Below are 15,154 nucleotides of genomic sequence, written 5' to 3' on the forward strand. Positions count from 1 at the left end.
TACTACTTTTGTGCAACCACTGCACCAAAAATTTTCTCTCCAGTTGGACTTTCTGATTCTTGTTCTCTTGTGATCTCATTTCTTTTCATTGCTTTTACCTGTTACTCAGCTTTAAAATTGCTTTTTTCTTCCCTGTGTTCCACTATGAGTATCAATTTTTCTTGAGCCATTTTCAAAATATTCATTCATCTTATTTTGCTGACAATCTCTATTGATGAGCTTCGATAAAATCTACATGTGATTTAGCAAAGTACTGGCCTCCACCACCATAAGGGCCAGAGCTTCTGCCTCCAAAGTTTCCTCCTTTCATTGGTCCAAAATTTGAAGACTGATTGTTGTAATTACCAAAATCATTGTAGCTTCCACCACCTCCAAAATTGCTTCCATCATTACCGAATCCATTATAGCCATCCCCACTGCCACCGTATCCACTACCACCACGGCTGCCACCGAAGCCACCACGACCACTGAAGTTTCCCCCTCGACCAAAATTGTCATTGGCGCCAAAACCACCTCCACGACCACCACCAAATTTTCCAGAACCACTTTGACCTCTTTGGCTGGACGAAGCACTAGCCATCTCCTGCTTGGATAGGGCTTTTCTTACTTCACAGTTGTGCCCGTTCACAGTATGGTATTTCTGAATAACAATCTTGTCCACAGTCATGGTCATCAAAGGTGACAAAAGCAAAATCTCTCTTTTTCCCACTGCCTCTGTCAGACATGAGTTCAGTCACTTCAATCTTCCCATACTGCTCTGGTGGTTCCAGCAGCAGCAGCAGCAGCAGCAGCTATGGCAGGGGCAGGAGGTTCTAATTACAGCCAGGAAACAAAGCTTAGCAGGAGAGGAGAGCCAGAGAAGTGACAGGGAAGCTACAGGTGACAACAGATTTGTGAACTCAGCCAAGCACAGTGGTGGCAGGGCCTAGCTGCTACAAAGAAGACATGTTTCAGACAATACTCATGTGTATGCGCAAAAAAAAAAACTCGAGGACTGTATTTGTGACTAATTGTATAACAGGTTATTTTAGTTTCTGTTCTGTGGAAAGTGTAAAGCATTCCAACAAAGGGTTTTACTGTAGACCTCTTCTCGCCTATGCTGTTGATTGCTAAATGTAATAGTCTGATCATGACACTGAATAAATGTCTTTAAAAAAAACCCTACATGTGATTCTTACCTAATTTCATTTAAATTGCTTTACACTCAAGCTAGGGGTGTTCGCTGGTTACTGCTGCATCCCCATTATACTGTTTTCTTTTTAGCATTCCTATTTTATACATTCTCTTTTTATCTAAAACTTTGTGGCTTGGGTACACATTCCTTTAAAAATTCCCTGCCACTTCAGTCAGGAATTTTGTAAAAAAAAGAAAAAAGGATTAACCAAAACTTTAGTTGAAACTCTAAGAGTAATTGGTAGATAGATAACGAGTGTAGATGTAATTCCAGAAGCTCCCAGCTGATTTGGTGTCTGTGTTCCTGACAAATCTATGATTGTCATGACTCTGTTCTTTTTTTTGAAAATGACACCGTCTATTCTCCTTACAGCTGATTGTGCAGATTAAATTTGATGTCCTGTCTTAACTACTCATCCTTTGATTATTATCTTTGACATGTACTTGAATTGTTACTATCTGAATTTCTAAATTACTAAGAGCAACCTCAGAATATCTCCATTATACGGCACATTGCTTTTTACTATGCCAGAAATGTTTTAGTGGGTCACTAGCTAAATAATAGGCAAACAACATGGGTTCAAGATGTCAATGTAAAAGGAAGTGAAAACTGAGGGGAGCTTAGTAATGAGCATATCTAAAAGCTATAGGATGAAAGGAGCCTGAAATATAGCCAACTCTGATTGCAGAGAACTAAAGCACCTGAATGTGAGTCCTGTTCTTGGTTATTTTCCTATTCTGTGCTTCTTGACTAACCATTCAACCTCAGCTTATTGTATAAATATCATAAGCCTACTGTTTTTGTTCAGTATTTTCTTATTTTGATAGGATGACAATTTAGAAAGTAAGAATCAGGAATTTGAAATAGTGTTTATTTCCCTTGTAATCTTAATTCTACATTATTTTAAAGGAAACCTTTGTTTAGAAAATATCTTCTAGGATTTTCTGTAACAGGATGTCAAACACACCCTCGAAACTTGTGCCTGTAAACAGAGTTTAAATATTAAGAAGTTCCAAACAAAGAAACCTAAAAAACAGGCTGGGATAACCATTCTAATATCTGATAAAGTAGGACTTCAACCCAAAACTTATCAGAAGAAACAGAAAAGGAAACTACATATTCATCAAAGGGAAAACCCAGTAAGAATTCATTGGAATTCCTAACATCTGTGCCACAAACCCAAAAGAAACCAAGTTCATAAAAGAAATACTACTACAGATAAATCACATATTGACCCTTGCAATGCTGTTAGTGGTTGCCTTCAATATTCTGCTTTCACCAATAGACAGGTCATTTAGACAGAAGCTAGACAGAGAAATGCTAGAGCTAGCTGACACTATATTATAAAACAAAGAGACCTAGTAGATAATTACAAAACATTTTATCCAAATAATACACTGTCTTCTTACTACCTCATGGAACTTTCTCTAAAACTGAACAAATAATGAGACACAAAGCAAGTCTTAACAGATTCAAGAAGACTAAATACCATTCTACTTTCTGTCTGACCACTGCTGATTAAAACTAGATATCAACAACAACAAAAACAAAGCTTGAAAACTGAACAGTTTCCTACTGAAGAAACAAAAGACAAAAGAAAAAGAAAAAAATGAGTCAAGACTCAACTTAAGGAAGAAATGACTTTCTATAATTTGATGGAAGTTAATGCACACCATACACAAACTTCAGTGGCACAATTAAGGTGCTTTTGTTTCTTCCTTGACCCAGCTGTGGTTCAGTAGTTGACTGTTCAGTTTCCATGAGTTTGTAGGCTTTCTGGGGGTAGCATTGTTGTTGAATTCTAATTTTAATCCATGGTGATCCAATAAGACACAGGTAGTTACTAATATTTTTTTGTAACTGTGGAAGTTTTCTTTGTTACCAAGTATGTGGTCAATTTTCAAAAAGGTTCCATGAGCCGCAGAGAAGAAGGTATATTCTTTCCTATTTGGGTGGAATGTTCTCTAGATGTCTGTTAAGACCATTTGGTTCATTACCTCCATTAAGTCTTTCAATTCTCTGTTATATTTCTGTCTGATTGACCTGTCCATTGGTGAAAGAGGAGTGTTGAAGTCTCCAACTATTAGTGTGTGTGACTTGATGGCTGCCTTGAGTTTTAGTAATGTTTCTTTTATATAAGTGGGTGCTTTTATATTAGGGGCATAGATATTCAGGATTGAGACTTCATTCTGATGGATTTTTCCTGTTATGAGTATAAAATGTCCCTTTCCATCTCTTCTGATTGATTTCAGTTTGAAGTCAACCTTGTTGGAAATTAGTATGGCTATACCCACTTGTTTCTTAGGTCCATTTGCTTGAAAAACCTTTTCCCAACCCTTTACTCTGAGTCTTTGTCTGTCTTTGTGGTTGAGGTGTGTTTCTTGTAAACAGCAGAATGTTTAATCCTGTTTTCATATCCAATCTCTTAGCCTGTGCCTTTTTATAGGTGAATTGAGTCCATTCATATTAAGTGATATTAATGACCAGTGGCTGTTAACTTCAGTTGTCATTGTTTTTTGGTAGTAGAGATTGCGTGTCTCCCTTCTTTGAGATGTGCTGTTGAAGGGTCGTTAGATGTCTGAGTTATTGTGAGCATTGTTGGACTCCTTTGTTTGTGATTTTCCTTCTATTACTTTCTGTAAGGCTGGGTTTGTGGCTACATATTGTTTAAATTTTTTTTATCCTGGAAAATTTTGTTTTCTCCATTTATAGTGAACGAAAGCTTGGTTGGGTATAGTAGTCTGGGCTTGCATCCATGGTCTCTTAGTTTCTGCAAAACATCTATCTAGGACCTTCTGGCTTTCATGGTTTCCATAGAGAAGTCGGGTGTAAGTCTGATAGGTTTACCTTTAAAAGTTACTTGACCTTTTTCCTTTGCAGCTCTTAATATTCTTTCTTTATTCTGTATGTTTTGTGTTTTGATTATTATTATTTTTTGATCCAGTCTATTCAGTGTTCTGTATGCTTCTTGAACCTTCATAAGAATATCTTTCTTTAGATTGGGAAAGTTTTCTTCTATAATTTTATTAAATATATTTTCTGGACCATTGAGCTGTACTTCTCCTTCTTCTACCCCTATTATTCTTAGGTTTGGTCTTTTTATTGCGTCCCAGATTTCCTGACTGTTTTGTGATGAGAATTTGTTTGATTTGCTGATTTCTTTGATCAGTGCATTTATTTTCTGTATGGTATCTTCAGAATCTGAGATTCTTTCTTCTATCTCTTGTATTCTGTTGGTTATGCTTGTTACTGTAGTCTCTATTCATTTATCTAGATTTTCCATATCCAGCTGGCCCTCGGTTTGTGTTTTTTTCCTTGCCTCCATTTCAGTTTTCAAATCTTGAACTGTTTCCATTATCTGATTGTTTTTCCTTGGTTTCCTAGGATATCATTTATGAATTTACTCAATTCTTCAGACTTTTTGTTATTCTTCTCATCCATTTCTTTAAGGGAGTTTTTCACCTCCTGTTTAAGAGCCTCTATCACTTTCAAAAAGTCAAGGTTTTCTACTTCTTCTTGATTGAGGTGTTCAAATCCTCCTGTTGTAAGATTGCTAGTTTCTGGTGATTTCATGTTGCTTTTCAGATTGTTGGAGGGGAATTCTTGCATTGGCACCTGCCCATCTCTTCTTCCAAATGCTCCTCTATGGATCTTCTTTTACAGGATCAGATGTCCTTGCTTGCCAAAGAGTTCGCAGACAAAGGGCCTACCTTGCTGCAGGCAGACTATTGAAACAAAGAAACTCCTGCCTGCCAGTTGCACTCCCTACCCAGTCCCAGCGCCCGGATCTGGCTGAGCTGGAGGTGTTATGAACCCGAAGAGGGAAGAAGATGGGAGGGTTTTTCTGGATGCAAGCTGGGTGGGGTAGGAAGAGAGAGGTAGTAGCCAGGGAGGGTAGCCCGAGCCAGAAGACCAGGAAGTGTAGGGTGTTGAGGAGAGGCTGTGCTCTGTCTCCCAGGCTGCTACGGAGGGGAGGGGTCAGGAACTCACTCACCTCCCAGATGTATCTTCTGGTGCTGAGATCAGGTGTCCTTGCTTGCCAAGGAGCTCGCAGACAAAGGGCCTACCTTGTTGTAGGCAGACTATTGAAACAAAGAAACAAAGAGAAGTTCATAGCACTTTTTAAAAGCCTACATTAAAACAAACAAAAAACCTTGGAAATATCGCATTTTAGTAACTTAATAGCCTACATAAATACTCTAGAACAAAAAGAAGAAATCACATCCAAAAGGAGCAAGTAGATAGAAAGAAATAAACAAACTCAAGGCTGAAATCAATAAAAATAACCGCAACCAAAAATAATAAAAATAATCAATGAACCAAAGAAATAGCTGTTTAGAAAACCAACTAGATTAACAATTGCTATCCAAATTAATTAAAAGGTAGAGAAATAGTATGCAAATTAGCAAAAAATAGAAATGAACAGGAGTATATACCAAGAGACACTGAGGAAATCCAGGGAATCATAGGATATACATTAAAAGCTTGTATTCGACCAAATTTGAAAATCCAAAAGAAACAGACAATTTTGTTGATGCATATCACTTACCAAAATTAAATCAAAATCAGACAAGCAATTTGAATAGACATATAAGTGCTAGTGAAATAGAAGTAGTCATTAAAAGCCTCCTCATCAAAACAAAAGTCACGCCCACGTGGCTTCAGGAAAGAATACTACCAGACTTTCAATGAAGAGTTAATGCCAGTACTCATCAAGTTTTTCTACAAAATGGAAACACAAGGAACACTGCTGAAATCATTTTATGAGACCACAGTCACCCTGATATCCAAAGCACATAAATATTCAACAAAGAAGAACTAAACCACAGACTAATTTCCCTTGTGAATATAGGCACAAAAAAACTCTCAACAAAATACTTCCAAATGAAATCTGAAAACACATCCAAAAATCATTCACTGTTACCCAGTAGGCTTCATCATAAAGATTCAGAGATGGGTCAACAAATACAAGTCAGTATATGCAATGAACCATATAAACAGACTGAGAAACAAAACCACATCATCATCTTATTAGACTCAGAAAGAGCCATTGACAAAATTCAGCACTCCTTCATAATAAAATTCCTAGAAAGATTAGGGAAACAAGGGTCATACCTCAATATAAGAAAGGCAGTTTGCAGCAAGCTCACGGCCTGTATCAACTTAACTGGACAGAAATTCAAAGCATTTCAACCAAAATCAGGAGCAAGACAAAGGTTGTCTACTTTCACCATACTTACTTAATATTGAACTTGAAGCCCTCGCTAAAGTGAGCAGAAAACTGAAAATAACAAAGAGGATAAAATGGGGGAAGGGCAAAACTTTATCAACAGATTATATGATATAATACTTTAGTGACCCTAAATATTGCATTGGAAACTCTAACAGCTGACAAACACTTTCAGCAAAAGCACAATATTAACACAAAAAAACAGGAGTCTACCTATATACAAATGACAAAGAGACTGGAAGAGAAATCAGGGAAACAACACCTTCCACGTTAATCTCAAATAATATAAAATATCTTAAGGTAACTCTAATATACAAAATGGGAAAGACTTACACACACTGTACATCTAATAGAGGACTAAGTTACGAAGTATAGAAAGAACTCAAAACAACCTAGATATCCAGAAAACCATACCCAATTTTAAAAAACAAGATATAGATCTAAACAGAATTCTTTTTTTTTTTTTTTTTTTTTTTTTTTTTTTTTTTTTTTTTTTTTTTTTTTTTTTTTTTTTTTTGGTTTTTCGAGACAGGGTTTCCCTGTAGTTTCTAGAGCCTGTCCTGCATCTAGCTCTTGTAGACCAGGCTGGCCTCGAACTCAGAGATCCGCCTGCCTCTGCCTCCCAAGTGCTGGGATTAAAGGCATGCACCACCACCGCCCGGCCTAAACAGAATTCTTAAAAGAAGAAACTGAAATGGCTAAGAAACACTTAAATGTTGAACATACTTTTTAAAATTGAAAATAGTTTCTTCTCTCATACAATACATTATAAACACAGTTTCACTTCCCTCTCCTTCCACAGCTTTCTTTTTCTCCTCTCCCCTCAGTTCCCTTATATTCCTTCTCCGCAGATCCACCCCCCTTCCCAATTTCCTCTTCAGAAAAGAGCAGGTAGGTCTACATAAAATAACAACCAAACAGGACAAAACAGGATACAATAAGACTAACCAACAGTCCTCATATAGAGACTAGACAAGGCAAACCAACAGGAGGAAACAATTCCCAAGTGCAAGCAAAAGAGTCAGAGAAACAACTGTTCCCATTGTTAGGAATCCCATTAAGACACCAAGCAAACAGCCACAACACATATAGAGAGGATGAAATGTAGACCCTTGTCAGTACCATGCTTGCCAGTTCAGTCTCTGTGAGCCCATATGAGCTCTGCTTAACAGACTCAGTTGGCCATGTTACCATGTTTCCCATATTCTCTGACTCTTATAATATACCCCCCCCCAATCTTTCTAGGGGTTCTCCAGTCTCTGAGGGGTGGAATCTGGTGATCACCTCTATTTCAGACTCTCTTTCCGCATAATGTCTGGCTGTGGGTCTCTGCATCCATTCCCACCTGCCGTCAGAGGAAACCTCTCTGATGACAAGCGGACAAAGCAGTTACCTATGACTATAGTAGAATATCATTCGGAATAGTTTCATTGATTTTCTTTCTTCGTCGTGTTTGAGTCTGCCCTATGTCTCTGGGCATCCAGTATCAGGTTCCTGGATGTCCATTCAGTATAGGGCATGGACTCCTTCTTGAGGCATGGGCCTCAAATTAAATGAAATGTTAGTGGCCATTCTCACAAGTTCTCAGCCACCATTGTCCTAGCACATCTTGCAGGCAAGGGAGATTGTAAATCAAGAGTTTTGTATCCAGGTGTGTTTCTAGATGTCTCTTTCTATAGCTTGCAGAATACCTTCCTACACCAAAGAGACTAGAACACAAGAGTGAAGGCTCTCTATAGGCACCAGCTCGACCTTTCTAATGTTCAGTAAGCTTTGTGTATGTTGTCCTTGGCAATAAAGGCCCACTGTCAGTTTTTGGAGATGAACCATCTGTCCTGGTATCAGTTTGGGTTGCTTAGGGCTCTCCACAAATCCAAACCTTTAGACAAACAACTCTATCGAATATAACCCAATCCCGTCAATGGAAGCCTTGCCTGACTACAAAAGATGGCCAGTTAAGAGTCTGTATTCTCCATCACTAGCATCTTCACTGGGGTCATGCTCATAGATTTCAGAAGTTTTCACTGTAGTTAGTTTTCACACACCTCCAAATACCCGCAATTCCAGTTGTCGTTCCCTATACTCTCTCTATCAACCCCAGCACCTTATCCTTCCTGCTCCCAACCCTATGCCCCTACAGTTCTCTCCCAAAATCTAATCTATTTCTCCTTCCCAGGGAGATCCATGCATGCTCTCTAGAATCCTCTTCTTTGTTTAACCTCTGTGGGCCTGTGAATTGTAGGCTGATTATCATTTACTTAACAGCTAATATCCACATAAGTAAATACAAATCATATTTGTCTTTCTGTGTCTGGGTTAGCTCACTCAAGATGATTTTTTCCAGTTGAATTTATTTGCCTGAAATTTTCGTGCCATCTTCATAGCAACTGAGTAATATTCCATTGTATAAATGTATCATGTGTTCTTTATCCAGCATCCATAGTCATCAGGGATATGCAAATCAAAATAATTTGAAATTACATCTGACTTCCCTCATAATGGATGAGGTAAGGGGAGATGGGGAGAGAAAAGTGTGAAGGGGAGGAAGGGGAGAGCGTAGGTGAATGGGATGGTTGGGATATAGGAAGGGTGGATATGGGAGCAGGGAAGTATATATCTAATTAAGGGAGCCATTTTAGGGTTGGCAAGAGACTTGACTCTAGAGGGGTTCCCAGGTATCCAGGGAGATGCCCCCAGCTAGTTCCTTGGGCAGCTGAGGAGAGGGAGCTGGAAAAGGCCAGATCCTATAGTCATACTGATGAATATCTTGCATATCACCATAAAACCTTCTTCTGGCGATGGATGGAATTAGAAACAGAGCCACATATTGGTGCACCAGACTGAGCACCCAAGGTCCAAATGATGAGCAGAAGGAGGGAGAACATGAGCAAGGAAGTCAGGAATGTGAGGGGTGTGCCCACCCACCGAGATGGTGGGGCTGATCTAATTGGAGCTCACCAAGGCCAGTTGGACTGGAACTGAAAAAGCATGGAATAAAACCGGACTCCCTGAATATGGCAGACAATGAGAAGCCAAGGACAATGACACTGGATTTGGATCCTAATACACATACTGGCTTTGGGGGTCCTAGCCTGTTTGTATGCTCACTTTCCTAGACCTGGAAGGATGGGGGAGGAACTTGGACTTCCCACAGAGCAGGGAACTTTTACTGCTCTTCAGACAGGAGAAGGAAGGGGAGTGGAGGGGGGAGGGGAAGGTAAATGGGAGGCAGGGAGGAGGCAGAAATTTTTAATAAACTAACTAAATAAATAAATAAATAATAAATAAATAAGTAAATAAATAAATAGAAAAAAAGAAGAAAAATAATTTCATGCATATTTAAATGTATTTCATCACATCTCATTTCAAACCTTAACCCCTCCACACATTCACCATTTATTTTCTTATTTCCTCCAACTTTCTTTGCTCCAGTTTCTTAGAATTCACTCAGTGCAATCTGAACTGCCCCTTATTCACACATGAAGTTACAGTACGGTTGCCCTATCAGGGGCCATACTTTTAAACAGAATCCCCCTCCCAAAAGCTATCAACTGTTAATAGTCTCCAGAAAGCTGGAGCCCATCCCCAGAAGCCCATCCCCACTACATGCCGGAATGTTGACTGGTTTGATCTTGTGCTAACAGTCACAGTTGCTGTGGGGTCGTGCACGCAATGGCTCTATCCCAGTTAGAAGACTCCGTTCATAGTTGTCGTCCCTCACCTCTGTCTGTTACACCCCAGCCACCCTCTCTTCTAGGGTGTACCGTGAGTTTGGGCACAAAGAATGTGATATGGATGTCCTATCTGTAGTGAAGGACTCCATAGGCACCTCTTCTCTGCACTTTGACCAGTTATGAGTTTCATAACTGCGGTACACCAGACAGAGAAACTTCTCTGGTGGGTACTGTCTGAGGGCTGCACTATTAGAGACAGGAATTCAGAGAGTGGCTTGATCCTTGTTAATTTAGCAAAACCATAGTCATAGTTTCATCTCTTGGGCCCAGGGACACATTTCAACTCTGCTGAGATCACTAGTGTCTGCAGAACGTCCCACTCCAGCACAAACACGCAAGCTGCTCTGCTCTCAGTCATGCTGGATCACCTGGCATTTCACTCAGCCTTGGTTCTTATTCATTCTCAAAGTTCTATGGCCAATGCCATTCCCATGCTGTGTTTCCTCTTATCTAAGCACTCAGAATTCAATTTTCTTGTTATATTTTCTTCACACTTTAACAAACCCAGGTTGTAAAACATACACTATTTTAACATTTTTCATAGACTATATTTTATTGAGACAGAATCCACAGCCAGTAAAATGAACAGATGAATGTTTGTATTTAATGAATTTTGACAAATATGTTGCTTGAACCTGGTCTTCTGACCAAGGCATAAAACATTTCAATAGCGCAGAAAGTTTTGGGGCCTTTTCCAGAGGAAATTGAACCTCTAGGGAAAGCTATATTTTAATTTATCTTGTGAATTTTTTTGCCTGTATTTGTACTTATATCAATGGGGAATACTTTGCTGATTTTTGGCAGTCTTGCTATGTATCCCAAACTGGAATCATGGCCTTAGTGCTCAGCCACCTGAGTGCTGAAAGAGAGCATATGGAACTATGCCCAGATTGAATTAATATTTGCAAGTTCATAGAGATAGGAACTTTAATTTAGTGAATATGGAATAATTTAGTCCTAGACCTTATCAGTCAATTTTAACAGTTCCAATTCTTGAAGAGCTCTCTATTTCATTGCATTTCTTTTACGGCTTATGATTTAGAGACTCCTTTTGTAATCTATTATGATTATTTTAGAAAATGTCTTTCAGTCTACCCAGATTATAAATGGGTTATTTTCTATTGTTATTTCACTTCTTTATAGAGGAAATACATATATTAGAATATAGCTTCTCAGGCTAGAATTTGTCATTTAATTTTCTGATTGTAGTTCTTTAATAAACTAAAGATTTAATCGAATATATTCCTGCTTACTAATTTATAACATTTTATACAGTTGTCTAAAAAAAATCTTTACGTGCTATGAAATGCTATTATTTTTCTTTTAAATATATTTTAAATTTATTTCTAAAATTTAAGAATATTATTTATGCTGAATTAATTTTGTGCATTCCAGGAGATAAGGCTTGAGGCTGAGTTCTCCCATTGATATTTTCAATTTTTCTGGCATTTCTTTCTTTCTTTCTGTCTTTCTTTCTTTCTTTCTTTCTTTCTTTCTTTCTTTCTTTCTTCCTTCCTTTTTTTGAGAGAAATATAACTACATGTCTCCCTTCACTTTCGTGCCTCCAAATTCTTCCATATTCACCTCTGCATTTTTCTTCAAGTTCAGGACATCTTTATTCATTATTTGTTATTGCATAAATGTATGTATCTATGTATATGTACCATCTTATTTCTCATTTTTCTCTATACATCTGTGTATAGAATTCATATTTTTTTTTCTTGAAATATAATCTGCTCAATCAGTAGAATGTTGCTTGTACATTTGTTTGCAGGACTGACTGTTTGGAAATGAACAACCAATTGGTGTGCTCTTCCTTAGGGAAGGCCACCTCTCCTGCTCCCAGTATTATCTTAGTTGTGGGGGACTGAGGTCTTTTCCCCTTTTTACATTGGCAATGTTGTTGTCCTTTTTCAACTCGTTTTGGGCTTGAGAAGACTTTTTTCTCATTGTTGAAAAGCCTAGAGAACTATCCAAGGCAGTTCACTGCTGAGAGATACTTATGGAACTCCTTCTTTCACTGCACTGGTACACTGTCTTGATTACTTGGCCTTCATGATATCTCTTAGAATCCAGTAGGAAAGAGTCCTCTGCTGTCGTTTGAATGTGAGATGTCTATCACCCATAGGTTCGTGTATTTGAATATTTGGTCCCCAGCTGATGACAATGTTGGGAAAGTTGAGAAGTTTTAGGAGGTGGGGTCTTGATGGAAGTAGTGAGTGTCTGAGAGAGGCTGAGGTTTTAGAGCCAAGCTCTACTTCCTGATTCTCTATGAACAGTGAGTTGCAATGTAAGCAACCACTCCTTATTATTGCAACCATGCTTACCCTGTCATGATAGCCTGCATTCACTCAAGCCAAATGTTCATTTTCTTCCTTAGGATGTTTGATGAAGTATTTTGTCACAGCAAAAAGGAGATAACATTTCCTGAACCTTTTATAATTTTTAGAGATGTATCTTCCATACTACATTAGAATATTTGATGATGATGATGATGATGATGATGATTTTCTGTCATCACTGAACTGAAGAAATATTGGTGGCACTCTGTATCTCATATTTGTTGTCTGTATGTTAATTATAATTTCAAAACATATATTTGCTATGGCTAAAGCAAACTAAAAAGAATAAGTTTGACAAAGATGGGCTGTTCGTGGAATATTCTTAGCACAAAGAAACTTTGTGAAGCAAATTGAATACCATTGATAAATAAATACTTATATTCAAAGAAATTGTTTAGGAAAGAATTTTAAACTTTTTAACATACATTATAGAAGACAATCATGCAAGGCTCCATTTGAAGTTGGGACTATATAAAACAGATTTGATGACCTGTTGATAGAGTTAGAACAGGTGATGCTATTTCTCTAAGAGGCCATTCTCTCTACTGAGCACCTTATATTCTGGGCACTGCAGACCTGTAGACAGAAAGGCAGCAATTGTAATAAAAAATCCTACCTCTTGAATAATTGCCTTAGTTTTTTAAGGAACAAGAGATCCAGTTGATTGGTAGTCTGCAACTCATCGCTTATGATCTATTCAATGTTACATAATGTTTCTGCAGATTGGTAGACAGCTCTAAGCATGTTTTGAAGTTTGTAGCTTGTCATACAGTTCCCAGGGAGGTAGCAACATAGAGAGCTGTCAGAATTTTTCTTGGGAAGTTTACTTTAAAATCATACACTATTAAGTTTTGAGGTAATGCATTTATTTTTATTTTAGTGTAAAATTTTTTCAGCAACGTATCCGTATAATTGAAAATCATTTTTCCTCCGATAATGAATTCTACTTTGCCTTTCCCCTGCCCTTCAGGTCACATATTTCCTTCTAACAATCTCCACTAAGTGTTCAGTTGCACCTCACACTACATTAATGAAATAGCATGAATTTTACTAACAGATTTTTAAGCCTCTTTCCTAAGATATCTCTTATTTTTCCATAGAGGGGAAGGAACACTTTTATCTAAAAAGTGAGAATTCTCTTTGAAATCTTAACAGCCCTCCATCAAGTTCTGCTAAGACACAGACACCTCTGAAAAACACTATGAAATCTGAAGAGTTAAGAGATATACATGCCATAGCCATACTTGTAACCTTTGACTTTTAAAATTTGTAATAAGGGCATTCCTCCAGCCATAAATGTCCTTTTCTACAAAACTAGAGGAGAAAATATATTTTTCCATATGTTTAATAACATTAACCATAATTACCATCACCACCTACGTTCTCCAATTCAATTCATAACTATTTCAAGAAGGAAGCAAAGAAAAAAAGCATTTTTATTTTTGTGTGTATATGATCTATGTAATGTGTATACATACATGTGTCTGTGTGTGCAGATTTGTGAGTGTGAATGTGGGCATGTGTATCTCAGAGTGTGTGATAAGGCCAGCCTCAGGTACCAGTTCTTGCTACGCATTTCACTGGACACTGAGTGACTTTGTTGTTGACTGCTCTGTAGCCAAGTTTGGCTGGCCCACTGACATTGGAGCCACAGGACCACTGAGATGGCAGATACCTGTGACACTATCTGACTTTTAAATGAGGTCTCAGCATTTGGATTCAGGTCCTCAGGTTTGTACAGCATATGTTTTTCCCACTGAGCATTCTCCATATCACGCCATAATTTTGTCTAAAGAGTGATTCCATAATTCTATCATGCTCTCCATTTTTGATTACATCTGTTTGAAAAGAAGTTCAATGTTTACAGGCAAATTAATTCTCAGGCTATTCTTTTGATTTATACAAATACATGTCCTATAAGAGTCATTTTTTTTCTAATGGGAACAAAATAGAATTGGATTAGCAGCAATCTTTTATATTTTCTCTTGGGGAACTCTAGAAAATCACTAGAGATAGTGTAAGAGTCCCTTACCTTATTGACAGATCATTAGATCTGTCCCTTTAACTTCTGTAAAAAGCTTAGCTTGAGTGTCATGGTATAATTCTTTGTTCTGGTCTTCTTCATTCCTGATGTCTACTTCTTATAATTTAGTGATGACATACAATTCTTTTGAAATTTTTTCCTCATCAACTCTTTCATTATGAAACTTGATAATTGCAATTCAATGTACATTAGATAATACTGAATTGTGAGATTATTTTCTTAATCTAATTTGCAATAAGTATCCCCCTCCTTTTCCTCAGCTACATATTCTAATTCATCCTATGTCTTTTTGTTTGTTTGTTTTGTTCTTATGTATGTACATGTTTGGTTATGTTTATGTTTGGGCAGAACATGCATACCTGGTGTCTATGAAGGCAAGAAGAGAATATTGGATTTCCTGGAACTGAAGTTATATGGTTTGGAGTCACCAAGTTGGTTCAGGAAACCAAATCTGGGTACATAGTAAGTAAACCACAGAGCCATCTGTCCAGTACATTTAAGTATTTTTATATGCAATATTTATTCTGCCACAAATCATAGTTTTTCAGGTATTCCTGTCGTTGAATTTAGACACAATTATCTTTTCCTGGTACTTTCAATTCTTTTATCTAACTCATTAAATTTCAATGA

General features: G+C 37.7%; 1 pseudogene; it reads right to left on the reverse strand.

Annotated features, from left to right (window-relative positions):
- Positions 1-208: 208 nt before the first annotated feature.
- Positions 209-15,154, reverse strand: part of LOC119807443 — a 29,861-nt pseudogene continuing 14,915 nt past the window's right edge.

This window comes from Arvicola amphibius, chromosome 2 (assembly GCF_903992535.2).
Source record: "Arvicola amphibius chromosome 2, mArvAmp1.2, whole genome shotgun sequence".
Classification (NCBI taxonomy): domain Eukaryota; kingdom Metazoa; phylum Chordata; class Mammalia; order Rodentia; family Cricetidae; genus Arvicola; species Arvicola amphibius.